Raw genomic sequence first — 13,355 nt, forward strand, 5'->3', positions numbered from 1 at the left:
ATTACATTTTTTTTAATATAAAAGAATGTGCATAGAGCTGTCATCTGGTACTGCACATATCCCTATGAGATCTGCACCCAAATAGTATTTTGTCAATGCAGAAGATTAATAAGTACCATTGGGAATTCACCACACTCCATGTATAGAAAGGTACCAGCACTCAGTGAAATTGTAACTTTAAAAGACCAATAAATGATGTGCCAGATATCCCCCACTGTCATACTGAAGACATGTGCTCCAGTAATAACTGTGCCTCTAGCCAAGCAGTTCCAGGACTGTTATTACATAAGCATTTACTTTACAAGGTGGAAAACTGCCCAGATATTTCCTATTCATGTTAAACAGGACAAAAGCATTCCAACCTGATCATCGATGCCCAGTTTGGTTTTTGGCAGGACCACCCAGTTCTACACTGTATGGCAAGCTCGGTCAAAAGAACTGAACTTAGGAAGTGAAGTAAGAGGGACTGCTCTTGGCATCAAAGCAGCATTTGACTGAACAGTATCAAGGACGTCAGGTAAAACTGAAGCCAAAGGGCATTAACTAGGAAGGAATGGATGGAAACAGACTACACACACCGAATAAAGGATGTAATAGCTGGAAGTAAACATCTAGGTCCAAAGAAATCACTGGAAGAGTTCCTCAGATGGGATGAGTTTGAGTTTACTTATTGTCACGTGTACAGAGGTACAGTGAAAAGGTTTTGTGGTGTACTAGTCAGTGGAAAGGCAATATATGATTACAATCAAGCCATTTACATGATAAGGGAATAACATGAATACCGTTTAGTGCAAGAAAAAGCCAGTAAAGTCCTATCAAAGATAGTCTGAGGTATCACAAAATGCTGGAGTAACTCAGCAGGTCAGGCAGCATCTCTGGAGAGAAGGAATGGGTGATGTTTTGGGTCGAGACTCTTCTTCAGACTGAAGTCTGCTGCCTGACCCGCTGAGTTACTCCAGCATTTTGTGATACCTTCGATTTGTTCCAGCATCTGCAGTTATTTCCCTACACAAAGATAGTCTGAGGATCTCCAATTAAGTAGATAGTAGTTCAGGACTGCTCTCTAGTTGTGGGTCAGTTGCCTGATAACAGTTGAGAAGAACCTGTTCCTGAATCCTGAGTCTCTTCACATTTCTGTACCTTTTGCCCAATGGGAGAGAGGAAGAGACAGAGTGGCCAGGATGTGACTCATCCTTAATTATGCTGCTGGCCTTGCCGAGGCATCGTGTGGTATAAATGGAGTCAATGGATGGGAGGTTGATTTGAGTGATCGTCTGGGCTGCGTCCACAATGGTCTGCAATTGCTTGGTCTTGGATGAAGCTGTTCCCAAACCATGCAGTAATGCATCCTGCTAAACTGCTTTCTACAGCGCACCCTAATAACAAGTATCATAACTTCAGCCATCCATGGCTGCTTCTTCAAGTAGGCCACCCCCAACATAACAAGAAAACTGGACAAGAGGAGGGGCGGGGGCAAAGCCTGGCAGATAATAGGTTGATACAGGTGAGAATTTTTTTTGGAAAACTTGGTGGAAATGTCATCACTTGGACAGCTGCAGTGGTTAAAGGTGGCACCTTGCCTTCTAATGAGTAAATAGAAATGGGAAGGCAGCACTCGCGGCAATTATCAGTATCCAAATAATATCAAAAAATAACTTTTTGAGGGCATCTTCAGTTTCAAAAGTACATATGTATTCCTTTCGAAGGATGTTTTAGTAAAAGCTTTTTATTATTCATTTTAAGGATGTGGACATTTCAATATTTTTATTCCTTATTGCCCTTGATAAAATGGTGGCAAGTCATCTTCTGCATGCACACCCAGTGCTGTTGGTCAGGGAATTGTAGGATTTAGGCCCAACAATGGTGGAGACCGGCAATTGATTGAAAGATTGAATGATAAAGTATCGAAACAGGCCCTTCGGAACACCAAGTCCCCACTGTCCACTGAGCACCCGCTCAGACTAGCTGGACCTCACCATCTCCATCACAGGAGTGACTAGTGACTGACATCTACTATAAACCCACTGACTCGCACAGCTATCTGGACTACACTTCTTCCCACCCTGTCTCTTGCAAAAAGTCTATCCCCTACTCCCAATTCCTCCGTCTACGCCGCATCTGCGCCCGGGATGAGGTGTTTCACACTAGGGCTTCAGAGATGTCCTCATTCTTCAGGAAACGGGGCTTCCCCACATCCATTATAGATGAGGCTCTCACTAGGGTCTCTTCTACATCCCGCAGCTCCGCTCTTGCTCCCCCTCTCCCCATTCGTAACAAGGACAGAATCCCCCTCGTTCTCACCTTCCACCCCATCAGCCAGCGTATCCAACAGACACAGACCCGCTCAGACTAGTTCTACGCTATTCCACTTTTGCATCCAATCCCAACACACCAGCAGAGGCCAATTAACCTACAAATCTGCATTTCTTTGGGATGGGAGAGGAAACCGGAGCACCAGGAGGAACCCCACAGTCACAGGGAGAATGTGCAAACTCCGCACAGACAGCACCCAAGGTCCAGATTGCATCCCGAGTCTCTGGAGCTGAGAGGCAGCACCTCCACCAACTGCACCATTGTGTCGCACATGATATATTTTCAAGTGAGGGTGGCATGTAATTTGGAGGTGGCAACTGCTACCACTTTCCTCCTTAATGGAAGAGGTTGGGTTTGCATGGTGCTTATAGCCTACGCAAGTTATTGCAATATATTTTATATGCGGAATGCACCTGCAGACACAATGCACCGATGGTAGGGAAGTAAATGCTTCAGGTGATGCTTGGTGACTGATCAAGCCAGCTCCTTGGTCCTGGTTGTTGTGTGGCATTCATCCCAATTCTCAATACAATATTTTATCTCTATAAAATCTTTGTGCAGCACAATCACGTTGCTTTAACATAAAGCCACAGGAGAGTGGATATTTAAGGTAGGAGTCTGTGGTGGGCAGTCGGAAGTGATAAAATCAGAGATGGTCTGCGTGATAATGGCACCCTACATTTGCAAACCACTAATCTAGGCATTGACACAGCAATTTGGCACAATGTCCAAAATGGAGCAGCCACAGAACACAGAAAAGGTACATCAAAAATTCAAATCAGCTTTCATCTAGGTAGGATTCCATAGCTCCAAATTAAAATTAAAAAACTGCAGATGCTGGAAATTGGAAAAAACCCCACAAGTGCTGGAAATACTCAGCTTTGTTGCCTAGTGTTTCCAGCATTTTCTGCATTGTACTTCCCTGGTTCCTCCATTACATACTCGTTTTCATTTCAAGCAGTCCTAATGGATTCACCCTGAACTTGCAGATTCTGAAGTGGGCACCAAGGACAATCACAAGCTCTTCCAAGGCTGGAGTAGGAGTTGGCTCTCAAAGAAAACAGGTGCAGTAGGCCATTCAGCCTTTTGAGCCAGCACCGCCATTCAATATGATCATGGCTGATCATCCAGAATAACAATATAACAATATAACAATATAACAACTACAGCATGGAAACAGGCCTGTCCGGCCCTACCAGTCCACGCCGACCATTCTCCCTGACCTAGTCTCATCTACCTGCACTCAGACCATAACCCTCCAATCCCCTCCTATCCATATACCTATCCAATTTACTCTTAAATAATAAAATCGAGCCAGCCTCCACCACTTCCACCGGAAGCCCATTCCATACAGCCACAACCCTCTGAGTAAAGAAGTTCCCCCTCATGTTACCCCTAAACCTTTGTCCCTCAATTCTGAAGCTATGTCCCCTTGTTGGAATCTTCCCCACTCTCAAAGGGAAAAGCCTACCCACGTCAACTCTGTCCGTCCCTCTCAAAATTTTAAAAACCTCTATCAAGTCCCCCCTCAACCTTCTACGCTCCAAAGAATAAAGACCCAACCTGTTCAACCTCTCTCTGTAGCCTAAGTGCTGAAACCCAGGCAACATTCTAGTAAATCTCCTCTGTACCCTCTCCATTTTGTCGACATCCTTCCTATAATTTGGCGACCAGAACTGCACACCATACTCCAGATTCGGCCTCACCAATGCCCTGTACAATTTCAACATTACATCCCAACTTCTATACTCGATGCTCTGATTTATAAAGGCAAGCATACCAAACGCCTTCTTCACCACCCTATCCACATGAGATTCCACCTTCAGGGAACAATGCACAGTTATTCCCAGATCCCTCTGTTCCACTGCATTCCTCAATTCCCTACCATTTACCCTGTACGTCCTATTTTGATTTGGCCTACCAAAATGCAGCACCTCACACTTATCAGCATTAAACTCCATCTGCCATCTTTCAGCCCACCCTTCCAAAAGGCCCAAGTCTCTCTGTAGACTTTGAAAATCTACCTCACTATCAACTACTCCACCTATCTTAGTATCATCTGCATATTTACTAATCCAATTTGCCACACCATCATCCAGATCATTAATGTAAATGACAAACAACAGTGGACCCAACACAGATCCTTGGGGCACTCCACTAGACACTGGCCTCCAACCTGACATACAATTGTCAACCGTTACCCTCTGGTATCTCCCATTCAGCCATTGTTGAATCCATCTTGCAACCTCACTATTAATACCCAACGATTTAACCTTCTTAATCAACCTTCCATGTGGAACCTTGTCAAATGCCTTACTGAAGTCCATATAGACAACATCCACAGCCTTGCCCTTATCAATTTCCCTGGTAACCTCTTCAAAAAATTCAAGAAGATTAGTCAAACATGACCTTCCAGGCACAAATCCATGTTGACTGTTTCTAATCAGGCCTTGATTATCCAAATAATTATATATATTGTCCCTAAGTATCTTTTCCATTAATTTTCCCACCACAGACGTCAAACTAATAGGTCTATAATTGCTAGGTTTACTTTTAGAACCTTTTTTAAACAAAGGCACAACATGCGCAATGCGCCAATCTTCCGGCACCATCCCTGTTTCTAATGACGTTTGAAATATTTCCGTCATAGCCCCTGCTATTTCTGCACTAACTTCCCTCAATGTCCTAGGGAATATCCTATCAGGACCTGGAGACTTATCGACTTTTATATTCTTCAAAAGTGTCCGTACCTCCTCTTCTTTAATCCTCCTAATTTCCATCACTACTCTACTTGTTTCGCTTACCTCACATAATTCAATATCCTTCTCCTCGGTAAATACCGAAGAAAAGAAATTGTTTAATATCTCCCCCATTTCTTCCGGCTCAGCACATAGCTGTCCACTCTGACTCTCTAATGGACCAATTTTATCCCTCACTATCCTTTTGCTATTGACATATCTGTAGAACCCCTTGGGGTTTACTTTTACATTACTTGCCAAAGCAGCCTCATATCTTTTTTTCGCTTTTCTGATTTCCTTTTTAAGATTCCTTTTACATTCTTTATATTCCTCAAGAACCTCATTTACTCCCTGCCGCTTATATTTATTGTATATCTCCCTCTTTTTCCGAACCAAGTGTCCAATTTCTCTGGAAAACCACGGCTCTTTCAAATTATTATTCTTTCCTTTCCACCGAACAGGGACATAAAGACTCTGTACTCTCAAAATTTCACCTTTAAATATCCTCCATTTCTCTATTATATCCTTTTCATAAAACAACAATTTCCATTTCACTCCTTTTAAATCCTTTCTCATCTCCTCAAAATTAGCCTTTCTCCAATCCAAAATCTCAACCCTTGGTCCAGATTTGACCTTCTCCATAATGATATTGAAACTAATGGCATTATGATCACTAGACCCAAAGTGCTCCTCAACACATACCTAAGTAAGTACCCCGTTCCTACTTTCTCCCCATATCCCTTGATTCCGTTAGCCCTAAAAGCTATATCCAACTGTCTCTTGAATACATCCAGTGAATTGGGCTCCAGTGCCTTGTGTGGCAGAGAATTCCACAGATTCACAACTCTCTGACTGAAAAAGTTTTTCCTCATCTCAGTTCTAAATGGCCTACCCCTTATTCGTAAACTGTGGCCCCTGGTTCTGGACTCCCCCAACATTGGGAACATGTTTCCTACCTCTAATGTGTCCAACCCCTTAATAATCTTATACGTTTCGATAAGATCTCCTCTCATCCTTCTAAATTCCAGTGTATACAAGCCTAGTCGCTCCAGTCTTTCAACATACGATAGTCCCGCCATTCCGGGAATTAACCTAGTAAACCTACGTTGCACGCCCTCAATACCAAGAATATCCTTCCTCAAATTTGGAGACCAAAACTGCACACAGTACTCCAGGTGCGGTCTCACTAGGGCCCTGTACAACTGCAGAAGGACCTCTTTGCTCCTATACTCAACTCCTCTTGTTATGAAGGCCAACATTCCATTGGCTTTCTTCACTGCCTGCTGTACCTGCATGCTTCCTTTCAGTGACTGATGCACTAGGACACCAGATCTCGTTGTACCTAACTTGTTCCTAACTTCACACCATTCAGATAATACTCTGCCTTCCTATTCTTACCACCAAAGTGGATAACCTCACACTTATCCACATTAAACTGCATCTGCCATGCATCCGCCCACTCACACAACCTGTCCAAGTCACCCTGCAACCTCATAGCATCTTCCTCACAGTTCACACTACCACCCAGCTTTGTATTATCTGTAAATTTGCTAATGGTACTTTTAATCCCTTCATCCAAGTCATTAATGTGAGTCAAAATAGAGGCTTTTATCGAGGGAATTTGGTATCAGGCAGCTGCATGGCATTGCTTGATGGAGTCAATTTGGGCGGCACAGTGGCGCACTAGTAGAGCTGCTGCCTCACAGCGCCAGAGACCCAAGTTCGATCCCGACCTCAGATAATAATAATAATAATAATAATAATATTCATTTATTGTCATTGCAACGAGTACAACGAAATTAAAAAATAGCCAATCCTGACGGTGCGTACAAACATATATGCAATAAATGCAAAAACAAATAAATACATAAATACAATTAAATACAATTATATTAAGTACAAGATTTTTTAACGGTGTTGCCTAGTGCAAAGGTAGTGTTCAGTTCTCGTATGGCCCTGGGGTAAAAAGTGTTCTTAAGTCTGTTTGTTCGGGATTTGATCGACCTGAAACGTCGACCAGAGGGCAGATGAACAAACAGACGGTGGCCGGGGTGGGATGGATCTTTTATTATTTTGCCTGCTCTACTGAGGCAGCTGTCTGTGTGGAGTTTGCACGTGCTTCCTGTGACCACATGGGCTTTCTTTGGGTGCTCCGGTTTTCTCCCACATCCCAAAAGACGTGCGGGTTTGTAGTTTAATTGGCTTCTGCAAATTGTCCCTGGTATGTAGGACGCGAAAGTGGGTTAACATAGAACTTGTGTGAACGGATGATCGACGGTCAGCAAGGACTCAGTGGGCCGAAGGGCCTGTTTCCATGCTGTACCTCTAAACTATCTCTAAACAATAATTAGGGCCTCAGTTGTGGGTATGTTGGCCTGGGAAATGATGTGGATGTTGCTTTGCTGATCCTTCCAGAGAAATTTGCAGACATAGTTTTCTTTCCAAGTACCTTGAGATACCAAATTATGTGGCACTGATTTTAGAAGCATTTAGGAGGACAGGGATCAGTGCTATCCAGCAGACCACGAATGTTGTCCCAGTTTGAGGTTGAGATATTGAAATTGTTCAATCAATCAAAGGTTGTGTTCATAAAGTCTGGTCCACCCCAACAGCTGCTGACGACATTCTACCGCTGCACCCTAGAGAGCATCCTAACACATGGCATCCCTGTGTGGTACCTTAGCTGCACAGAGGCAGAAAAGAAAGATCTTCAGCGGGTAGTCCATAGAGCTCAGAGGACCATCGGAACACAGCTACCAGCCTTGGAGGGCATCTACAACACACGATGCTTCAGAAAAGCCACCAGCATCCACAAAGACTCTTCACACCCCTGCAACAGTCTGTTCGAACTCCTTCCATCGGGCAGACGATACAAGGCCTTCTACGCCAACACCTCCAGACTCAGGAACAGCTTCATCCCCAGGGCCATAGCTGCTATGAACCGGTCCTGCTGTGCCGAATGGTCACATCGCACAGTGAACCGGCACAGATCTACTTGCACTTTATTCTGTCTTAAAACTGTTACAATTTGTTTCATTGGGTTGTTGTTGTTTAAATTAATACTGACTAGCTAATTAAATTATTGCATCGTATGGGAGGCGCATTCCCAATCTCGTTGTACCCCTGTACAATGACAATAAAGATATATTGTATTGTATTGTATTATTGTATATTGAAGGCTGTGTTGAATCTGTCTGCCTTTACTGGGAGGTTGAGAGATATGGGAAATAGTCCACACTTTCCTGTGGCTAGCTGTGAATCGTTAAAAGAGAACACAGAGATACAGTAGAAGTAAGCTGGAAGAAGGACTTGACCTGCAGATGTTGAGTATCGGGCAATCCTCCCATATGATTCAGCAAACTAGTCACTAATGACATTTGCTCTTGAGATTCGGAATAACTGCAGGGTTCCGGTAACCTTGGTTCTAGAGGAGAATCACCATCAGTCGTACAGTTAGCATCATGCTTGCATAACGTCATGATGCCAAAGGTGAGACTATGGATTAGTGGCCTCAGCCTTTCACTGGGAAGCTTCAAGATTTCAGCAAGAAGCTGTCTGCTCTCGGGGCCTTGTTAATTTGTTGGGGGAGTATGGTCTTCTCAACAACTACTCTGGCTGGACATATTAATGTTGTCCACTCCCACTCAACAGGATGGTGAGACTCAGCCAACGTGTAATCTGCTGGTTACTTCGATCACACTACCTGGAGGTTACTTTCCATACTTGGAATTTGACCCAATTTGGTTTGGATTGGAAATTTGAAATCAGTTCTCTAGTCATAGTCATGTGAAGAACTTCACGTGCCCTGTGGGGCATTGTCCCACATGAATTAGTAGGTGGAACTAGTAGTCTGAGCATCAGCACAAATATAACACAAGTGAGAGTAAAATCACATGCTAGAGAAATACAGTTAATAGAATTGGATTTTCATAAGGCTTTACACAAATGCTTCAAAGTGCTTCAGAGCTGATTAACTATAGAAGCATAATGAATGTTAAAATGCAGAACACATGGCATCCTCCATAAAAGCATTTATATAAATAACACTAAATTTGGTTTCAGTGATAGCTGAAGCTGAATTGAAAAATCAAAATTAACTTCAAAGTCAAATAAACTGCATTTATTTCAATGCAAGAGGCCTGACGTACGAACCATGTACCCAGGGATTAGACAGACATAAGGGAATGGGATATTATAGCTTTGCAAAAATATGGCTGAGGGAGGGACAGGAGTGACAGCTCAATGATCGGGTTTGCAAATACTACAGGTGGGATAGAAGTGGAGGAAAGAAAGGAGCTACATTTTTGATGCAAGAGAACATCATGGCAGTTGTTATTGAGTCAAAGAGCTATACAGCATGGAAACAGCCTTCACCCAACTTGTCTAAGCCAACCAATTTGCTGAATCGAGTTAGTCCTACTTGCATGTATATGGTCCATAGCCCTCCTAACTTTACCTGTCCATGTAGCTGTCCACATCTATTTTAAATGTCATAATTGTACCTACCACGTGGCATCTCGTTCCACATAAGCACCATACTCTGGGTGACAAAGTGGTCCATCAGGTCCATTTTAAATCTCTACCCTCTAACCTTAAACCTACATCCTCCAGTTTTAGACTTCCCTATCCTTTATAAAATTATTCCTCATCCTCTTAGCTCTGGGAGAAAAAGATCCAGCCTATCCAGACTCTCCTTAAAATTCAAACCCTCCAGACCCAGCAGAAGGGTCTCGACCCGAAATGTCACCCATTCCTTCTCTCCAGAGATGCTGCCTGACCCGCTAAGTTACTCCAGCTTTTTGTGTCTCACATCCTCATAATCTCCCCTCGATAATATGTATACATACACTGACTTGACTAAGTTGTTCCAATATATGCAATGGCAAAACACACAAAAGACATGTCTGTATGGTATTAATGCATACTAAACCAAGTGGACCCGTTGGGCCCAAACCTCTCCTGCATTGGTGTAACACCCTCTCCTCCCCCTCCACCACCCACCCATCTTCCCCACCCACCTTCCCCTCCACTCCTCCTCCCTCTCCCGGAGATAGATTTAAACTTTAAAATGTGAATAACTTAAAAAAATTAACACCAATTTCAATTAAACTTCTTTCATTAGCACCAAAGGGACGACGGTGAGCAAGATGGGCCTAAAATTGTCGCACTATCATGTACCGTTTTGGCTGTAGTTCAGGAACAAACAAACAAGAGTTTCAGTATATAGATAAACACATACACTAACCTGACCAAGTTCTTCCATTATATTCAATGGCAAAACAGAGATGTACAGCATTAATATATAACCAGACCAGAATGGCGAAAACACTACAGATATCTCTATAATACTAATGTATATGTACACATACACTAACCTGACCAAGTTGCTCCAATATATGCAATGATAAAACACATGAAAGAGATGGCTCTATGTTATTGTATATACTGTATACACTTGCACTAACCTGACCAAGTCAGTCATGCAGGACCCGACAACCACAATATCATAAACCGCAGCAGTGGCAGAGGGGGGATTTGCTGGAATTGACATGTTTGTGATGGGTTGTTTTAAAGCAGACAGGAACTGTGTGACCTGGAGGGGTGCAGCAACAGTGAACAACTCGGAGCAGGCACAGGTCAATACGACCGCGGTTGCAGCAAGACTCCAAAACTAATAGGCTGCCTGACTTTGACAAGTATCATGCTTCAACGAGTAGAGGCGGGGAAGTGCAGTGCAGTGCAGTGCAGACAGATGCTGCAGGAACTGGGGAGGGAGCGGATCTGAGGAAGGGTCTTGTCCGTTCATTCCCTCCCACAGATGCTGCCTGACCCGCTGTGTTGCCCCAGTATTTTGTGTTCTACTGCAATATTTGGGGGGAGGGGAAAGGAGGCGGTAAGAAGGATGCGATTTACGAATAAAGCGGTTGAGGGCAGCGTGCGGGCACGCGCGCCGTTTGAATGAGCGCGAGCCGGCGAGTTCGTTGGAGGGAGGGAGCGAGGGAACGCGCATGCGCAGTCGGTCGCCCGACCGACCGACTGCGCATGCGCGTTCCCTCGCAGCGCTGGTCGAGTATTGCCGACGATAATACGCATGCGCACGCACGGCCGACCGGCCGCCTCGGAGCGTTCGCCCGTTTGAGAGGGAAGACGGACACGCGCACGCGCGGCCAGCTGTTCGGAGGAGGGCCAGCCGACCCGGCGGGTTTGAGGCGGAGGAGCGGTCGATCGTACGCATGCGCGGTTGGTTCAAGTGTTTGACAGACCGCGAGCGAGCGAGCGAGCGAACGAACGACGGAGCGCATGCGCGGCAGGAGCTCGGAGCGTCGGAGAGGGGACGGGCGAGCAGTGGTGCGCATGCGCGGCAGGCTCGGAGCGCCGCAAGTGTTTTGGCAGGAGCGCCCGTGGCGAGGTGACGCATGCGCCGTGGGGCCCAGAGCGGGACCGGCGAGGGGGGAGGGGAGGGGAGGGGAGAGGTAGGGGGCGGGGGGGCGATGAGGAGCGTTTGAACCGTTGGAAAGGGCGCGAGTGGGCGGGCGGCGCGAGTGGATGGGAATCGCCGGGAGGCCCCAAGCAGGTACTCGCGTCGCCGGGGGTGTGTGTGTATATACACGTCTGCGCAACATGTATTTATCTCTCTCCATATGCGTACGATTAAAGTAGAGGCTGCTCATGGCAACCCCTTCCTGCCTGACCGGAGCCAGGCCCCAGCCACTGCCCTGTTAAAATGCAATGACCATGACTGCATCGCCTGTGGCGTTACCTTTAAAGTGTAACTAGACCAAGTGGACCCGTTGGGCCCAAACCTCTCCTGCATTGGTACAGCACCCTCTCCTCCCACTCCATCCCCCCCCCACCCACTCCATCTCCCCCCCACCCACTCCATCTCCCCCCCCCCTCCATCTCCCCACTCCATCCCCCCCCACCCACTCCATCCCCCCCACCCACTCCATCCCCCCCACCCCCTCCATCCCCCCCATCCCCCACCCACTCCATCCCCCCCCCACCCACCCACTCCATCCCCCCCCCACCCACCCACTCCATCCCCCCCCCACCCACCCACTCCATCCCCCCCCCACCCACCCACTCCATCCCCCCCCCACCCACCCACTCCATCCCCCCCCCACCCACCCACTCCATCCCCCCCACCCACCCACTCCACTCCAACCCCCCCACCCACTCCACCCCCCCCACCCACTCCACCCCCCCCACTCCACCCCCCCCACCCACTCCACCCCCCCCACCCACTCCACCCCCCCCACCCACTCCACCCCCCCCACCCACTCCACCCCCCCACCCACCCACTCCACCCCCCCACCCACTCCACCCCCCCACCCACTCCATCCCCCCCCACCCACTCCATCCCCCCCCACCCACTCCATCCCCCCCACCCACTCCATCCCCCCCCACCCACTCCATCCCCCCCCCACCCACTCCATCCCCCCCCCACCCACTCCATCCCCCCCCCACCCACTCCATCCCCCCCCCACCCACTCCATCCCCCCCCCACCCACTCCATCCCCCCCCCACCCACTCCATCCCCCTCCCACCCACTCCATCTCCCCCCCCACTCCATCCCCCCCCCCACTCCATCTCCCCCCTCTCCATCTCCCCCCTCTCCATCTCCCCCCTCTCCATCTCCCCCCCCACTCCATCCCCACCCCCCCACCCACTCCATCCCCCCCCCACTCCATTCCCCCCCCCCAACTCCATCCCCTCCACTCCATCCCCCTTATCGTCCCTCCCTATGAGATAGATTTAAACTTTAAAATGTGAATAACTTTAAAAATATAACACTGATTTCAATGGCTGTAGTTCAGGAACAAACAAAAAAACAAACGAGAGTCTTAGTATATAGATGAGAGAGAGAGAGAGAGAGAGGAGTGCAATGTAATGCAATGATGGGTCCATGTAGTGCAGCGCACTTGTTTACAAGCCCTGCTTGCCATTTCCTGCATCACAGCATAGCCCAGCCTAGGGCAGGAGGGTGCAGATATCCTGGGGGTGATATCACCTCAGCTTCACAAGTGATGCAGGTGCAAAGCTCTGCAAAAAAAGCATTTGGAGCTTTATTTAGGTTTCAGACTGACGTACATTGAGAAAAGGTCACAGGTTACACGTTTTTTTTTCTCATATCATTCAAAACTTCATCCTCAACATTGATGGTCTGCCAGTATCCACCTCACCTCACATCCGGAATCTTGGAATCATCCTTGATCAAACCCTCTCCTTCGACAAACACATCAAACACATCACAAAGACAGCCTTCTTCCACCTCAAAAACATTGCCCGTCTCCGTCCATCCCT

General features: G+C 46.9%; 2 protein-coding genes across 4 annotated transcripts in view; one reads left to right on the forward strand and one right to left on the reverse strand.

The window, feature by feature from the left end:
- Positions 1-11,013, reverse strand: part of rbks (ribokinase) — a 168,507-nt gene extending 157,494 nt beyond the window's left edge. Inside the window, exon 1 of the mRNA XM_078398781.1 lies at positions 10,517-11,013. The gene's annotated coding sequence lies outside the window, so the exon portion shown is untranslated. The remainder of the gene's footprint in view (positions 1-10,516) is intronic.
- A 254-nt stretch (positions 11,014-11,267) lies between these two features.
- babam2 (BRISC and BRCA1 A complex member 2) overlaps positions 11,268-13,355 on the forward strand; it is a 168,746-nt gene continuing 166,658 nt past the window's right edge. The window contains exon 1 of one of the 3 annotated variants that reach the window (XM_078398779.1): positions 11,268-11,291. The gene's annotated coding sequence lies outside the window, so the exon portion shown is untranslated. Of the gene's footprint in view, positions 11,292-11,336; positions 11,461-11,506; positions 11,626-13,355 lie in introns of those variants that run through there. The other 2 variants (XM_078398777.1, XM_078398776.1) reach the window with 2 other exon arrangements.

The sequence above is a fragment of the Rhinoraja longicauda genome, chromosome 5, assembly GCF_053455715.1.
Source record: "Rhinoraja longicauda isolate Sanriku21f chromosome 5, sRhiLon1.1, whole genome shotgun sequence".
Taxonomy (NCBI): domain Eukaryota; kingdom Metazoa; phylum Chordata; class Chondrichthyes; order Rajiformes; family Arhynchobatidae; genus Rhinoraja; species Rhinoraja longicauda.